This window comes from Peromyscus maniculatus, chromosome 4, assembly GCF_049852395.1.
Source record: "Peromyscus maniculatus bairdii isolate BWxNUB_F1_BW_parent chromosome 4, HU_Pman_BW_mat_3.1, whole genome shotgun sequence".
Lineage (NCBI taxonomy): Eukaryota > Metazoa > Chordata > Mammalia > Rodentia > Cricetidae > Peromyscus > Peromyscus maniculatus.
Window position 1 is genome coordinate 32,049,377 of NC_134855.1, and position 14,575 is coordinate 32,063,951.

Below are 14,575 nucleotides of genomic sequence, written 5' to 3' on the forward strand. Positions count from 1 at the left end.
GTATAATTATCCAGGATTAAATGATTAATTAAGTAATATTTGTATCATACATATCAGAAAGGGGACAATATTACAGTCACTCCTTCCAAAGTCCCATTTCTAACCAATTATATGTGAGTAAGATAGTTCATAGATTACACATAAATGGGAGAAAGATAGCCAACCCAGTTTAAAAAATAGACTTTACTTAGTTTAAATACATCTTTTCTCCATCTGTTACCTTCATGCCATTAGACCAAACTGTGTTCTTAATTACTTTATTCTAGATATAGTAATCCTAGATCACATGTAAATGTTACGTCGGATACAGAGGGAGTAAAGCAATTCAGATCTGGATCATGATGGTCAATAGTTTTCGTATGATCTAGGAGTTTCTTTCTTCCTGGCCTTTACCAGCTCCTGAAGACTGCTGTCCTGCATATTACTTATTTAATAAGTAATATGTGACCCCCGGATGTATAAAATGTGATTCTTGACCAATAGGGCTTTCTGTGAATGAGAATTTTTGAAAAGAAGCTGTGTGTGCAGAGACTGATTAGAAGTGCAGTACTGTGGATAACTTGCAGTGTTGCAAGTCCAGAAGCTAATTACCTTATCTTGACCTAGTTTTAGCCCTCCTTGTCCACCTCTTGGTCTGAGCTAGCATAATGTAACTAACAGATAGAAACCTTTCAGAATATATTAATTTAGCAGACCGTTAGCTTCCACTAACTCAAAAGCTAAGAATGTCATCAGATAGCATCTTTGACCTATGGAAAAGCTTCCCCCATGTTGCTGTAACTACTTCTCTTATGTATCCACCAACGCATTTTAAACTTGTCTTGATTGATGACTTTCTCTGTTCTGAGAAACTATAAAACTTTATGAAACTGCTTCCATGTTGGAACATGGAATTTGGGGTAATCTATATCTGTGTTCCTGGGCCACTGTCACTCAGAATGACTCTAGAATAAACTTTCTTGTTCCATTTATGAGAGCTGTGGGTTTGTGTTGGAATGGAGTAAGGTGAAAGTCATGTAGACCCAGACTAAGGGTCTGGAGAGCTGGGTGTGGCTTTCACTTTATGAGTGCAGGCAGAGAAGAGAACCCTGGCCTCTCTGCTATTCTTGCCTGCAACAGAACCTCTGCAGTTAGTGTGGGGAAGGACCATGGCAAATGGTGTGGTGATAGTCTGCCCCTTCTAATACTGTGACCCTCTCAACTAGGAACTGGGAATTACAGCATCTAAATATCCTCTTGGGTACATCTTTCTAGAGTAGCTAGGCTAAGAGAGGGAGTGGTTTGTTCTTCTTCCTCTTCTGGGTTGTTTACTTTTGTTCTTAGTTCCATTCCAGAAATCATCTAATTGTGGATTTAATCTTTAAAATTCTTAAGTTTATTTGAACCAGACACTTGAAACAGTAACTTGTTATCTTATGCGGCTAATAAAGTTTATTGAATAAATTAGTGAACTCAAAATGCCAAATAATAAAATCTATTACAGAAGTTTCCAAATGAGAAGATGCCAAAAAAGTAACAATGGAAAGAGACATCCTGAAACATTATTTGCTATTATGGGAAAAAGGGAACCATATTCCTCATAAACTGTAGAATTTTTGTGTGAAGACTATTAGTCTTCATGACCAAGATACTATTCATGACAATTTATCAGGTCCAAAGACCCACTGCTGTAAATGATCCTTAAATTAATTTATTGTGAAAGATGATTTGCTTGGAGGCTTCACATTCAGAACCAAACCCTTAAGGGAAAGTGGCGAATTAATGCTAACGTTCTTTGAATTCTGGATCCCTGGGGCATGTTTGAGAAAGCCACTGGGGATTTTATTAGCATAAGTGAAAGTGCTCAGTTGTATTGCTGTAAGCAATTGTGGGTGATAAGTGCCTAGAGGAAAGGAGGGAGAAAGAACATATTCTGAACAGTAATGTAAGTCTAGCAGGCAAGGGAATTACCTTCAAATGGCAACGTGTTCAAAGGCTCAACTGGGGCTGATGACTGATGAGCTGATCGGGGCTATGAGGTATAAGTTTCACTTTAACACCTGGGAAGAATATGCTCCCAGAGCTTTAAAAAAATAGATTCTTGAAAAGAGAGAGGATGGGGGGGGGAGGAGAAAGAGAAGAAAAGGAGAAGCAGGAGAAGTTCTGAAGAAATTCCTTCTTTTTTTCCTTCCTTCCTTCTTTCCTTCCTTGCTTGCTTTTTTCTCTTACTTTTGTATGGACATTGAAAGTTTGACAAAGATTCCTATGAGAAAAAAGTAACAAGGTCAAACCCCAAAGCTTTGTTTTGTTGAATGCATGCCATTAGAAGTAAGTAAAGCTAGAAAAGAGAGTGGAATATATCCTAGAGGACCACATAGACTTGGGAGGGGTGGTTTTAATATGGTGATTCATTATAGCTACCTAGTTTTGCAGCCTGTGAATCAGTGGCTTAGGAAAGGCTATAATTTTCCAAAGAGAATACTAATTGATGTTAATCAGTGAACATAAAGAACAGGGCAACAAAGAAGAGCTTCAGAGATATGAACATAGAGCTAATTTCAGCAGTGTTAAAAGGAAACTTTAGTGGTTAAAGAATAATCCAGTTGAGTTGCCCCAGACACGCACCAGCAAATGAGGGACCCGGAGAATTGGTTGGTCTTTTCAGATGATAGCTGGGAGAGTGTCCCAGCCCACAATTCCTACTTTTACAGCTCTACTTTTTAAGCATGAGGCGGATCAAATACATAGTTTTCTAATGGTATTATTTGTTTTGAAATATGACTTAAGTATAGAGAAAAATGGACACAGAGATAAGTAGGTAGATAGACAAATAGATACACGGGTAGACTGATAATTTACAATGCTGGAGACTGAATCAAGGACCTCATACAGCCAACTGCAACCTTACCCATGAAATTTTTTTCTATGTAATTCATGTGATTTTAAAAATATTCCCTCAATCCCTTCATTTACAAGAACTCTATGGCTCATGTCTATTAACACTTAAAGCCAGACCCCAAGAGAAATGATTATAACTTTGTCTTGTCCCTTATAGAAAGTTATCTTGCTTTTTGGTCTTTAATAATAACTGTTTTGCTCTCGTAACAGTGAAGTAAAACCAAGCTAGACATGAATATGAGAATGCTTCCTATATTGGACTGAAACTTTGAAAATCAGCCATAAGTGTTTTGGGATTATTTATCTTCTAAATCAAGTAGCTAAGTTTTCCAAATGGAGATCGTCTGATATGGTGGACGGAAGCATCTCTAAGACTCAGGGATTGTATTACAAATGCTTTTGGTTAAAGTATTTAGTACAATTCAGAATTGTATTATTATGTGCTGTGTCATTTAGAAAGCTCAAAAAACAAAAATATCACTTTAAAAAACAGAGAGAGTAGCTGGACAGTGGTAGTGCACGCCTTTAATCTCAGCACTTGGGAAGCAGAGACAGGCGGATCTCTGTGAGTTCGAGGCCAGTCTGGTCTACAGAGTGAGTTCCAGGACATCCAGGGATACTCAGAAGAACCCTGTCTTAAAAAGTGGGAAAACGATGGAGAGAGAGAGAGAGAGAGAGAGAGAGAGAGAGAGAGAGAGAGAGAGAGAGAGAGAGAGAGAGAGAGAGAGAGAGAGAGAATATCAGAATATGAATAACATGTACTCCAGATAAAGTTTTCTGGTATTATTTAAGAATGAAACAATTTGTTACCTACCTTCAAAGGGTTAAAAGAGTTTCAATTTTTCCCCTGCCCTCAGCACATCTTTAAATGACAGGCACAGATGTTTGCCTTCACTTTGTAGCATCCTCCAGCCTGAGCATTCATTGTCTGTAGCAGAATTTCGGTCATCACATGAGTGCTTACAAAGTTTGCAGCCAACTCCACTGTCCTTTGCCACCTCTAACTCTTGTGTGGGTCACTGGATAATTAGATATTTGAAAAGCACCTTGAAATGAGAGCTATAAATAAACACTTTCTCCATTTTTAGAAAGCTCCATGGAAAGGAGGGTCATTGGAAAAATCCTCGGATCATTCTTTATAAGGGAGTAGACTTTGTTCATCATGGAGTAATTTAGTGTAAGGGATGTGGTGTTATGGAAACAGGCCCTAATGGAGAGAATGGTGTTCTAGCCCTGGCTCTCACCCGTCAGCTGTGTAAGTCAATGAAATTCAAGAGCATATGCTTGAAGAGGTGGACGATGGGACCTGCTGCTCTAGAAAACGGTTTGGGGATAATGTGTAAAATGAGCTTTGCTTACGTGCCATGTTCTGAGTTTCCACTAAGTCGTGGGTCCTCATGTGTCATCAGACAAATGGCTCCTCTGATACTTTAGAAGCTTCCAGAAATTTGTTTTATTTTTTAAGTAAACCCTTTGGTTTGAATCCTTAAGGTTCCAGGGTATTCATGGTATAAGAAAGTGTCTGTTGCTACTCTCCGTACCCACCTTAAGATGCTAGTTCACTGCAATCTGTTTTTCGTAGCCATCTTTTCCCATAATGCTTAGTGCTGGTAGGAGACCAAAGGCGGAAATGTCTGTGGCTGGGGCAGACAGTTATTGCAGTAGATAACACTGTCTGAGAGATTTGAGTTTCTGACTCAATTTGCCAGTTTCTAGTCTTGGGTCCTTAGAAAATTTTCGTGTCTTTATTTATAAAATGGGTATGTTAGAAATTACCTTGTAATTATTGGAAATTATATTTTGGCATCACATACATATAAAGAAGGTAGGATGTCGGGCAGTGGTGGCGCACGCCTTTAATCCCAGCACTCGGGAGGCAGAGCCAGGTGGATCTTTGTGAGTTCGAGGCCAGCCTGGTCTACAGAGCGAGATCCAGGAAAGGCGCAAAGCTACACAAAGAAACCCTATCTCGAAAAACCAAAAAAATAAAATAAAATAAAAAATAAATAAATAACGAAGGTAGGAGCTCAATTTTATGACTACAAACAAAATCTTACAAAGACGTCATTTATTCTCATGCTGCAATAGATGTACAGATTGAAGGTCATTTCTCTCCCTCCTTCCTGTCCTTCCTCCATTTTTAAAAAATTATTTAAGAGACAGAGTGTTTGACTATGGAGCCAACTAGCCTGAAATCTTTTTTATTCTCCTGCTTCAGCCTTCTGAATACTGGAATTACAGGCATGTGCCACCATGCTTGACAATAGTTTATGCTTCCTAGACTTGAGAGCTTTGAAAGGCAGTATATAGGACATAATAGTTTGTGTATTTGATCAGCAGAACAAAATATAACAGTACATTTTCCCAGTTATCTAATTTTAACAAATTCTTATGATACCATAGTGCTAAAATATGCTTAACATTTATATTAATCCTGAATATACCTATATATTTATAAATTTTAATTATATTGCAATGGTCTCAAACCACAATGTTTCAGTTTAATATGTATATATATATACATATGTATATATATACACATATGCACACATACGTAGCTGAATTTAGTTTCAGATGGCTGATTATATAATAGTAATAAACCTTAATGTTTAAGCATTAACAGTTAAACTGAGTTCTAAAAATATTTCTTAATTGGATCATTGTGCAGCCACAGGTCCGTGACTCGCATATAATTTTGGCACTGAGGCTTCTAGAGTGTGTGACTACCAAGCACCTGGCAGAGATGGATCAGGTCCAAATCTAACTAGATGCTTGGTGGCAGATGGCTCCCAGTGCAGTTACTCTAAACTTGGAATGTGTAAAAAGTTAATGCTTAGAGCTGAAACTTGATCCATTGTGGACATATGTGCACTGAGATGGGGAAATCTGGACACCAAGAACAGTATTCTGCACATAATCCATTGACTGATCTGACCTTAAATTTTCAAATCCACCTCTCCCAGTCTCTTGGTGGTCTGTGGATACAGTTCAGCCACTCCTGGTTATCGTATTTGCCAAGCTTTTAACATACAACTTCATTCTTTCTCACTGCGCCTTCAAACCCAGTGGGTCAGACTTAATGTCATGTGGACTTGGAGAACTCTTGCTCTCAGAGACTTCTAGCTATTTGTTAGTGTGAATTACAGCACAGTGAACAGGGTCTCCCCTGGAGGTTTTTTTTTAATGTGCTTTTATCAACTAATTTTGTTTTTCATCTTAAAACTATAGTGAACTTAGTGATACCCTCCCTTCTTTTATCTGTACTATTTCAACTTCATTCCAACAGCAAGACAGCTGAATATAAAACACAAAACCATTGGTTATACCTGCACTACTCTGAAGAACAGATGGGTAATGCCTCATTTTGGAGATGAGAAACAGATCCAGAGAGGAAAAAGGAGTTGCCCTAGAAAGGTCTCTACACAGACCCTCCTGCCCTTCTGCGTCATAAGGGATACTTGGTACAAAATGAATCTGGTTCCTCCCTGCGATGTTTACGACCTTGGGTTCTAGGGTCTGATCCTGATGGAACCTGTCCATGAGCAAGTGACCTGACAGTTAGAATGTGGTCAGAACTGGCTGCCAATGTTCATGCTTAGAGGAGGCAGGGGTATAACACACACAAAATCTGTTCAGGACTCAAACTCTTCTTCAATGTGCCTTTTAAGCAAGTGCCGTATAGCAAAGTTGATGCCTTTCAATTTAAATCTTGTTTCTCTCTCGTTCAAATGAGTACAAAGGTCAGAGAAGAGGAGAACCAACAGTTCCTGGGAACTGCCAGGATCTGAAGAACCGCGAGAGAGGGTCCTCAAATTTTCTCTGAAACTTCAAATCATTTCAGTCGCTAGGGGCTGTATGTAGAGGTGTCTGCAGGGACACAGCTAAGCCAGCGTCTGTAAGACAAAATCTGAAAGCAAAATGACTGCAGGAACTCTGGCTGCTAATGTGATGGATTTACTGGAAAGCGCGGTATTGTCTCATTGCCCCTGTTCCGTGGAAAATCGGTTCCTTGATATCCTCACCGTCTTGTATCAGAAAGCCTGCAGCATATGTTGAACCCCTTTTCTAGAGGAAACAAAATGTGACTGAGAAGGGGTGAGACAGGAGCAGTAGTAGCTGGGAGCTCAGTGATTCGGCAAATATTTGGGGTCCAGGTAGCTCTAGGGGTGCCAAACATGGTGGAGTCAGAAGTGGCTTTGAGCTAAGGTAAAACAGCATGAACTGAATGTACAGGAAAAGCTACATCTAGCATATACATTTCTGTTTTCTAAGATAATATTTCGAGTTTGTCTTGATTAAGATTGATTTATGCAAAAGCTCATTTCAGGGAATGCTAATAGAAAGGCTGCTGCTTTCCTTTTAAAAACTCATTAAGAAAACCAGCAAAGATAAGTCAGAAGCAGCCAGAATGCTTCATATTTCATCATTTAATAACTCCTTTGTGGGTGCCAAATGCTTCTTTGCAGCACCCGTGGTACCACCAGAAGTGATTTCTAACGAAGCACCTGAGAGAAAGTATCTGTCTTCAGTTAATCCAAGCCCTGCAGGAGGACATGCATTTCAGGAGCAATATTGTGCTCCTAGTTAGGTGGCAGCTGCTGTCTCTCTTGCCACCTGAATGATTGTGTTGACAGATCTTTGTTGTGAGAAACAAATCTTAAAGGCACAATAAAACAAAAAAAAGCAATGCAAGCATTCTCATCTTTTTTTTTTTTTTTTTTTTTTTTTTTTTTTTTTTTTTTTTTTTTTTTGGCAAGGCTCTTATTTAGTTGTTTCAAGAAAGAAATTTGGACGATGGAAGGCAGAGCTCAGTCAGTTCTGCATCTACATCCAGCAATGCTCAGTGTGCACAGTCTATTCATTTTCCACGTGGAAAACCAAGCTCTTTAGTGAGATGTGGAAGTCAGAAAGGGGTCGAATAACTGGGCTGTCAACTAGATGCCATTGCTTATTGAAACAGCTGGACATTCTGAATTTTTTCAAATTAGTTTTTATAAAAATAGGTAAGCCTTTAGAAAGAAATATTTGCCCAACAGAATATTATTTTAAATGCTTTCAATACTGTGCTTATAAAACAAAAATAAGAGAAAACATACAGAAAGGAAACTGTATAAGCAAACACTGGAGGTCAGATTTTTAGAAAAAAAATCTTTTATTTTTTTGAGATTATAATATAATTACATCATCTTTCCCTTCCCTTTCCTCTCTCCAAACCTCCCATATATTCCTTGCTCTCTTTCAAATCCATGGCCTCTTTTTTTTGTTAATTGTTGTTGCATGCATACATGTACATGTTACGTATTTGTATGTGTATGGGTATGTGCATGTATATGTATACACATACATATTTCTAAATCCATGAGTACTACACACTCAGTCTGTCTAGTGCTACTTGTGAATATGGTTTCAGTGCTGTCCATTTGGTATTGGAGAACTAGTTAATGCAATAACCAGTTTGCAGTTGAAACATTTCTTAGAAAGCAGAGAAAACTGTTGTGATAAATTCAAGACAGATCTGTGCATGTAGAGAATTTGATCTGGAGCATTACTTTTGACCTTGCACAAACGCAGATCTATACAAGATGATTTTAAAAGTCAGACTTAGGATCTGATCTTTGTGAACTTGAAAGCTGTATTAGTCTTAGGGCAAAACATGATAACCATGTACTATTTAAATAGTAGTTACTAGAGTTACTATATACTAACATTTACTTTGGTCCAGATACTCTGCGGAGATGAAAGCTCATGTTGCCTGTGGCAGAGAAAGTTTTTGTTTTGTTTTGTTTTTCAGCTCACTTTCTTTTTGGGAGCATCAGAAAGATTGCACATCTAGTTTTTTCTACCATGGGAGATGTGAGTGGTGCATTGGGAACTGAAATCACATGTGAAATCTGGGCTAAAGCCATTGATAACCAACACTTCTCATCCTCGCTTTCCCTTCTCTCACTGGGACTGCAAAGCTGGCATGTTTTTAGGCTGTTGTTGTTTCAGTACGGAAGAACTCTGTCTGAATCACAGCTCAGGAGGACCAGAAGCAAGGTTCTTCAATACATCTGTTTATCATATGAGCAAAACATTAACCTTTGTTTCCTTAAGCCCATGGAACTTGTTAGCCCAGCATACCCTATCTTGTTCCAGCTAATTCATCTCACCCACTACATCATGCAATACTTTAAATATCAGCTATTAATACAGTATACTCCATGTTTTATGCTTTATTCTTACACATAAATAATTAGCAGGAGAAAGAAGGTGATTTTTGGTAAACAATAAATGTTTGAGTTTTCATTTCCCTCTTATGTGATTGTTGCTATCAGGAAGCCAAGTGATAACAACTCTGAGTAGTTCCTTTGTTCCACTTCTTCCTTCTCTAGGTAGATAGATAACTTACTTATCTTTGAAATCTAGATAGAGTCCTAATACCATTTCCTAAATCCTTTCTCAAAATGCGTCTCTCTCATAGTTATCAATCCCTATTACACCACTGTTTTAGGAACTAATCCTAGGTCGGGGCTCTGGGCAGGATGCAGCTGTGCTAGAGGATAAAGATTTAGTGACTGTTTTTCTGTTGCGTGGAGGTAAAGACTTTTCTGGTCTTGATAGAAAGTAAGAGCTGTGCTGCATTGTCAGTGCAGATGAGGCGAGGCGAGGTACGGCATTAACTGTTCCAGCTGGTGTTTCTTAAATAGGACACACTATTCTTGGAGTTTTGTGAAGTGTCTGTTTCATTCCACAAGAGTTGGAAGTGACGGGGCTTCTCAGTGAACTCTACAGGACGAAGATGCAACTTTTAAAGTTAAATAAGAAAGAAATGGAGACAGGCATTTGATGAAGAAATGTTTTTCATGCATTTGTTTCCCTGAAAGCTCAGACAGGAGCTGTGGCTACTGTTGTTTTTTTAAACTGTTAGCTCTATCTTATCAACAATCACACACCTTATTTCAAATAGAAGTTGTCTGTCCTTTAATAATCTTTTTGAAATTTTAATTGCATTTGAGCATTGGCAATGATAAACTCAGCATGCCACATGTATTTAGCACAGGATTTGGGAAGGTGATAAAACTGAAATTTCGAAGCCGTATCTTTGCATGTGCTTCATGCCATTTTTGGCAGCTCTTGCTGGAATCAAGCATCCATTCCATCCTCTTGACTAAGCTCTGAACAAACTAGTGTGCAAAGGGCTTTGTGTGGCTGAGTGCTGTGCGGGGGTTATCTAATTACATTTTTCTGTCTTAAAATGTATTAATTTCTGTCTGGAAATTGATTATTTCAATTTAAACACATTTAGTCTTCAAGTGCTTTGAGAATCACCATCTTTTAGTACAATTTAAAAAAATGATCTTAAGAAACTTGTGGACTACAGTTGACCTGATGAATCACATTGGTGACTGGGTTCAGAAACCATAGACTTCAAGTATAATTTACTTGGTTTCTTGTATCATTATACATTTATAGAAAGAGCTTCTTCACTATGGTACTTAAAAAAAATAGAAGTAAATTTGTTTCCTATGAAACAGACATTCATGGTACATATTTTTAAGAGAATCAAAACCTATCTTAAAGGATACAGAAAACACTAAAAAGAGAGGCATAGCATGTTTTTGGTTTAGCTGATTTGGTACGTTAAGTATGTTTTTTTTTATTTTTTGAGTAAAAACAGAAATTTACTGCAATCATTAGGTCTCCAGTGAGGCTTTTATGCTACTTGATGGTTAAGCACTACAGTAGAGAAAGTTCATGAAAATAGCTAAGACTATGTTGAGAAAGGAAAATAAGGAAAGTCTGTGTGGTTGCTGATATTGGTGATAATTTTATAAATAGTTTGATTTTACTAACAAACCTTAACTCTCTTCTTTATAACATTCATGTACAAATTAGTTTTTCCTAACTCAAGTGATTAATGTCACTTCTTTGTTGGACTAATTTTATGCAAGTCTAAGTGTTGTTAGAGTTTTTTTTATTTTATTTTATTTATTTATTTATTTATTTATTTATTTAGTTAGTTAGTTAGTTAGTTAGTTAGTTTTTTCGAGACAGGGTTTCCCTGTGTAGCTTTGTGCCTTTCCTGGAATTCACTTGGTAGCCCAGGCTGGCCTTGAACTCACAGAGATCCGCCTGGCTCTGCCTCCCGAGCGCTGGGATTAAAGGCGTGTGCCACCAGCGCCCAGCACTGTTAGAGTTTTATTAACAATATATTAAAATAACAAATTTTAGTATGTTTTCTTTTCTAAAAGTGAATTTTTTAAATCTATGTATATATGTGTGTGCGTGAATGAATTTGTGTGTACCATGTGCTTGTAGGAGAACCCTCATAAGCCAGAAGAAGGAATTAAATCCCTTGGAACTAGAGTTATAGCTGGTTGTGAGCTGACAGTTGGATGCTGAGCACTGAACCCAGGTCTACTGTAAGAGTAGTAGGTGCTCTTAACCACTGAAATCTCTCCAGCTCAATGTTTTAACATGTTTCCTATGAAACACTGTTTAAAGAGTTTATTGTTTTTTAATCATATTACTATCAAAGTCTCTACAACTGTACAGTACTCAGTTATTTTAAATAACTGCTTAATTAGTGAAGTTGTAGTTGATTTTGTTTTTAGTTTTAAGTAGTTTATAGTGAATAAATGAAAAATCATGCCTTAGTGACAGAATGTCACCCGTAAATAGTCATGCCTATCCACGAAAAATTAGTATGTTCCTAGTAGTCAACCATGTGAAAAGAAAATTCTGTAATTCAAGGGGGAATTCGGGATGAGGAAAAAAATGCAAATTTGTTTTCTAATTTATACCTAATGGGATGATGGGAATTAAAATGAATTGTAAACCGCTGTGCTACTTCAATGACCTATAACTTGATAACTGCATCATGAGGAAAATTCACAGGTTCAGAACATGAGATATTTATGAAAATAGTGCTCTCTGTCCTCTTGGTTGCTTCATCTGAGGTTGCTTCAATGAGCCATTTAAAAACAGGTCAGCATGGCATTTGAAATAATGGATGTTTTTACTGAACACTCCATGTCAAATTTAATAGGAGATGATGGAGGACTGAAGTAACAATTATACCAATGTCCAACTTGCTGAACCAGTAAGTTTTATTGCAGCTATTAACAGGAGTAGGAGTGAGGGGTTATTTACAAAGAACAGAAATAGCTCGTAAGTAGCTGTATCGCTGAAAATCCCACTTCAACTTGAGTGAAGACTCACAAAAGCTGGAAATTCCCTCCAGACAGCCTGATAGTTCAAAAATCTCTCCCTTTGCGGTTGGGCAGGTCAGAGACTCCTCCTTAAGTAGTTGTTCACACCTTTTTGTAGTTCTTGGTGGGTCCTCAGAAATCTTCCAAGTTTCTGTTCTCCCAGACATGTGACCTTTGACCTTCTGAGGCTCATGATCCCCACCCCTCCACGAATGCTCCATCCTGGAGGAAATATTTCAGACTGGAGGGAACTGCCATAGGACTGCAGGCGTTGGAAAAGAAATGTGGATGATTCTTAGGGAGTAGATCGGAGTGACTATGAAGCTCTTCTCATTCATTCAGATGTTGCCCTTAAATATTTTTTATCCGTTTATTTTGAGGCAGCCAAGTACTGCAGCTGAGACTGTCCTTGAACTCTTACCTGTCTCCTCTGCTCAGGTATTGGGATCACAGGTATTCATTCACCACACTCTACCTGTGTTGACTGTTCCAGTAAGAATGAGGGGAACCACATTTCTAGTCATTGGGTTGTTTGGACTCACCTTCAGACTTTGCCCTTTCAGGGATTGTATCATGTCAAGAAGAAATGAAAATGGGAGATTTAAATCAGAGGTAACGTCTGTGCATGGCAAGTATGTCTAGATTAGCAGACAGACTAGAGATATTCGACAGTAAATAACATTTAAATACCTGTTGGAACCAAGTCTCTGCTAGATAGTCCGACAATTTCTACTGATAATGTCAGCAGATTCTGCTGTATTAACTCCCTGTCTTTGTTCAGTCCTGGTGACCTACACACAAGTGCTACCTCTGTCCTATGCTCTGGCCCTTTGACCTAGGCTTATTTGTATGCAGCACAGTAAAAGAACAGATTTACCCAAACATGTTGATGCCTTAATTGTTCCCTTTATTAGCAGCACTGAACTTACTGAATATTTATCTATATGATGTCCCATGAGTAAAATAAACAAAAACATACTGAATTCTCAGCCTTTGTAAATATTCTAAGGCAAGAGAAACATATAAACATAATTAATATATATTATATTATTGAAAGTATATAAGAAACAGCAATGTGAAATGTAGATTAAAATCATGATTGAGCTTGGGGAGGCATCCTAAATAAGACAGTGATATTAGAGTGATGTTTGAGTCAGATTTAAAGAAAGAGAGTAACCATGAGACAATAATATTGGGAAAAGGTTTTTCAAAAGGAGAAAACAAGCGCAGATGTTTGACATAGGGCCATTTCTTTATCTTAGGTCATTTAAAAATATTTGCCTGCTGTGTAAGATCATCGGTAAGGCAAGAGGCTGTAGCCAAACAAGAGAGAAGGAATCAGCCAAGGAGGTTAGAGAGGGCTGGACTCAGATGTTACAGGGGTTATAAATCCTATAAGACTTGTCAGTTTCCATTTTTACCTCAAATGGCTGGTGACCTTGAGTCTTTGCAACCATCAATTAATTTCATCTATTATTTCAGCTCCTAGGTAGGGACTGTTTGTGGTGCTTAACTCTCTAAAAAGATGGAAGGAATTATTGGAGAAGGTGGTTTTCAGTCTCCACTAGCTGGTGATTGGTTGGACAGATGCTAAGATTGATTGGTGGTGATTTGTTTAGTGATGTGTAATCTGAAAGTAGAATGTACCTGTCTTACTGAGCAGTGATGAGTGCAGGGCCTCCCATCCCAGGACCTCCTAGAGAGACTTCAGCCTCTGTCAATCAATCAGAGCATCCTAAATTCACAATGTGGCTGGTGCCAGCTACATTTTAGCCATTTAAATACATCCAAAGAGGAATTTCTTTATCTTGGGTCAGTTTTAAATGACAGTGTTTGAATGTGTGTGAATACTCATCAAGATTCCTATCTTTTGCTTAAGAATAGTTTAATCTATTTGGTAATAAAAATCACAATTAAATTTTAATTCTTTGTTTTTAAAATGAGGGAGGAGCAGGAGCAGAAACACAGGCATGAGGAGGAGGGTCTGAGAAGCTTACCTCTAATCCTGGAAACACAGGTGCTGCAGTCACGATCTTAAATCCAGCACACCTCCAGAGTACGGTCTGCAATGGTCTGCCACACCTCCAGAATAAAGCTTTTTCCGGTTATAACTTGGTCATCTCAGGTTTTGTCACAGTGACAGAAAGCTTTACTATCATAACTACAGATGCCTCCTTTTCTGTTTCCTCACTCTATGGAGCTTCTTGATGATCATAAAACACATTTCTCACTCTGACCTTGGATGTAAAAGAAGTCAGCCCCTTAGAGTCACCTTTTCACCACAAACACACAAAACTGAACAGACAGTAGAACACTCAGAAGAATGGACTTACACATCTTGCTATCAGCAGATACTACTTAGAAGTTCATAGAAGTTAATAAAAAAGTGTGTGTAATGTGTCCAGGTGTGGTGAAAACACAATAAATATGTAGATGTACATGCCCATGCAGCGGTCAGAGGAGGATCTCATCTGTCTTCCTCTATTGATCTCTGTTTTATTCTT